The sequence below is a fragment of the Bidens hawaiensis genome, unplaced genomic scaffold (assembly GCF_021521415.1).
Source record: "Bidens hawaiensis isolate Kalapana, Puna unplaced genomic scaffold, B.hawaiensis_p1.1 tig00040384_1, whole genome shotgun sequence".
Taxonomy (NCBI): Eukaryota; Viridiplantae; Streptophyta; class Magnoliopsida; order Asterales; family Asteraceae; genus Bidens; species Bidens hawaiensis.
The window spans coordinates 86,354-90,673 of record NW_027497126.1 but is presented as its reverse complement, the minus strand read 5'-3'; positions in this window follow the sequence as shown (position 1 = coordinate 90,673).

The following is a 4,320-nucleotide window of genomic DNA, read 5'->3' as shown; positions in this document are numbered from 1 at the left end:
GAGTCAATTGAGTTTATTAAACACCTTTGATTTCCATGATGTATGGTAGGATTTCATTATGAAGGTATTCGTTCATAATTATTTAAATAACCGTTAGGGAGTTTAATATATAAAACTGGTGTGTCTTAAAACTTATTAGAAATCCATAGTTGTCTTTTTGAGAAGGCCAGGGATCCTGTTCGGATTTTATTTTAAGTGTCTATTTTATGATCAAAGTTCCATAACAAGTATTTTCCAACTAATTGATAACTTCAACTTAGGGGATTCAAGCCTAGGTGGTTTTTCATCATCATTTGAGTCAGTCAAATTAAATTGTATTGTGTTTTGTTTACTTGTCTTTTCTAAATTAGGTTAATTTTATTAGTAATTTAAAACCCCCTTTTAACAAATATAAAAATAAATAGTCGTTTCGTCGAGTTTAATTAGTTAGTTAATTTACGTAATTTAAAGAGTCTTGCGTGTTCGATATCCGGACTTACTTGTCTAGAGTATTACTTAGTTTCTAGATTAGCATAATTTAGTTAATAATTATTTGACTACTTTTAGCAAATCAATGTTCTACTAGCGTAGCATACCAAGCACACGGTGCTTGACGAAGGCCATAGAGAGCTTTATCAAGACGATAAATGTAGTTTTGATGATCAGGATCCTCAAAACCTGGAGGCTGCTTAACGTAGATTTCTTCTTTTACCTTCCCATACAAGAAAGTCGTCTTCATGTCCATTTGATCTACATTGAAGTTCATGTATGACGCATAGGCCAAGAAGAGACGAATTGCCTCAAGCCTTGCAACAGGAGCATAAACCTTATCATAGTCAAGACCTTCACACTGGGAGAATCCTTGCACCACCTAATCACCCCCCTTTATCATCTTTTTATTTATAAACACCCATTTTGTGCTGAAGGGATTCTTATTTTCAGGCTTCTTTACCAGCCTCCACACGTTGAGCTTCTTGAGCTACAATAGCTATTCTTGCATTGCTTAAACCTAGGAATTCTCCTTGAGATCTACCTTGTAGTCCTTGGGTTCAACATTTGAAATAAAACAAGAAAAAATACATCTGTTAATGTTACCAGATTTGCTCCTTGTTTGAATGTTGGCAGGAGGAGAACCAATGATGTTCTCAGTTGGGTGTGACCGATGAATGGGCAGCTAAGGAATATCATCTGCTTATGCAAATGTCTACAATTGGAGATCAAGTGTCAGACTTTCAACAAGATAAAATATGTGAGGAGCATTAAGAAGAGCATCAGTGGCTCATGGAATTGTGACTAGTTGATCAACCACATGTTCTTGAGCAATAGGACCATCCCAAAGAGTCTCGTTGAAAGGGACAACAATTGTAGGTATTGGAGTTGAATCGGTGTTGTCAGAATAACCAGCACCAATTTGTTCGGTGGCAACCTGAATATTTTCATTTGAAGAGGGAGGTTTCGGAACAGACTCGACCACACTTGGTTCTTCCTAATGATTGACATTCCCAGATGCCTCAGTGTGATTTGGATCAATGTTGTCTGCCGATATGAATGAGTCATCGGAGTATGAATCAGACCGGTCTTCAATAGTTACCATATCAGCTTGTCCAGCTGGATTTACCACATTAAGTGAAGGAGCCGCAGGCAATATATTTCTGTTAGAGTAGCCAGCAGATAGTTTGAGATCGCTCAAGCTGTTGAAAATAGCTTGAATCAACACTGGACAGGGCATAGAAGCTAGAACGCGAGTAGCTGTATGTGGGTCAGCCGACATGCCTTGAAACTGATTGAACAAGTTGTCATAGTTAAACAACCAATTGGGTTCCATGCGTGCATCAGTAGGATTAAGCTCTTGCTAGTCAATATTGAATGATTCCACAATCACCTTTTTTTTTCTTATTGAAAACACGATAAACGATTTTGTTGGCGCAATACCAAACAAAATAACATTCATCGGCCATGTCAGTAAATTTGGGATCTAGGTTGGCACTTGTACGAAGCAAATTGCATGGACATCCAAAACTTTTAAAGTATTTGACTTGTGGCTTGGAATTATAAGAGACTTCAAAATGAGTCTTCTTTAAACGTTTTTTTATCAGCACACGGTTTTGTATGAAGCACGCCGCATTGATAGCATTACCCCAGAAGAATAATGGAAGCTTTGAGTCTGACAACATCGTTCTAACAGCTTCAATTAGTGTTCTGTTTCGATGTTCAACAACCCCATTTTGTTGCGGAGTGTACGGGGCACTGAACTGACAGTCTGTCCCCTTTAAATGATAGAAGTCAATGATAGCTATGTTGCAAAATTCAATTCCTTTGTCACTTCTGATGCACTTAACCTTCTGATTGATTCTCCACAAGAGTTACAAACTTGATTAAAAACTGTGTGGTTTCATCCTTGTGCTCTAGAAGTAAAGTCCAGCTGAAATGCAAGAAATCATCAGTAACAACAAGACAATGGGTTTTTCGATCTATTGTCAATGGATGAATGGGACCAAATAAATCCATGTGTAACAGCTGAAGAATGGATTTTTGGAGTTGACGGTCTTGACTCTTGAGCCTGTAAGGAGCTTGTGCCACTTGCATTTAGATAACAGAAGACATTTTTAAAGCAAGAGAAAGTTTTAATAGGCAAGCCCCTCATAGGTTCACATTAGACTAATTTGTTTAAATTCTTAAAGTTCATATGACCAAGATGTCTATGCCACAATGATGAATCGTTCTCTGAGGCTTTGGAGATTAAACACGAATGAGTTCGGCGAGAGTACGAACTATTCATGTCCAATGTGTATGCATCGTTGTGCCTCGGAGTATGCATCAAAATCCATTCTTCTGAGACTTTAAAACCTGGTTTTAGAGTCAAGCATTCATTTTCAGTGAACAATGATTAAGTTGCTCCACAAGGTTAACGTCATCAAAGGTTAGGATGTCGTTTTAAACTTTTCTCATCATTGTTATGTTCCCTCCCATGTCTCCAGCAAAAGAAACATGTCCACCATCAAATGGTTGAACGTCAAACAACAAGGACTCGTCTCTAGTCATGTGTCGGGTGCAGCCACTTTCTAAGTACCAAATACTATTGACAGGCCTTCTTGACTGACCCTACACACATTAACAGTTAATTAGACATGGGTCCCCGAGACTTAGTTGTCTCAGGAAGATCAACCACGAAATCACCAAATTTTATCTTGTTTTCCATAAACATGAAGTATTGTGGTGAGTATGAATTGGAAGAACAGTCCTTAGGAATCCATGTAGAATTATGTTTCCTATGTTTGGAAGATATTTTGGACCGTCTTCTTCTTGGTTTCAAAACAAAATCCTCATGTCTCTCGATCATTGAAATCCTCTTTTCACTTTATTTGGTGGGTTCTTGGATTTTTCAAGCCTTAAACCCCGTTTAGAATTTTCCTTTTTGGTTTAACAAAAAGGTTTCCTTGCTTTCTTACAATTGTTAGATCTCACGTCCATTTAACTGGCAGAACTTTCAGGTCAATCAGTCCTTGATCTCATATTGCTGGCAGTTTTGGACCAGTTTTGGACCGGGACTGATTAAACTGACTATTCATTTCTCTCTATTTTTTGTGCCATTTCTTGTAAGGTGAGAAGGGTTACCACAAACAAAACAACATTTTCTCATAGAGAAACCTACATAACTCATCAAAACTATGATACGATTGTTGTGGTGGGAAATGTGATGCTTGGAAAGGAACATGACTATACATACCATCTAATCTGTAACCTCTATTATCAAAAACATTTGTGTAAAATGAATCAACATAATTTTGTTGATGAAGACCATAGTATTTGTTATTAGAAAAGTTGTATAATTGAGGATTCTTCAAATGATTAGTTGTTTGAGAAAATCAGTTTTTGTGTGGTGGAATATATTTACTTGAAGTACTTTCCCTTTCATTTTCAAAAACATTTCTTCTGTTTATAGTCCTTAACTTTATGACTTGTTATTGAACAACTAGTCATGTTCACCTCATTGACTTTATTTTTTATTAACATCATTTTCAACAAAGCTTTCATTATAAATGGTTTCACAATCACTGTCCGAAAAAAAAACATCATTTTCATTTAAAACATTTTGGGATGTGCCAACATCAACACTCTCACAAATTACATAATCATTCGACGATGATACCAATGTATTTTTCATGGATACAGATGTATTATTATTACAACCCGAGTTGACAAATGATTGTTTTAGATCCACATTGGAATCAAAAAGTGAATTTATAACGCTTTTCTTTCCACAACTCATGTTCTTTTCCACACACCCACTTTCTTCTGCATAACCTACTCAACAAGATAAATCACCATTAGAACTAGCTG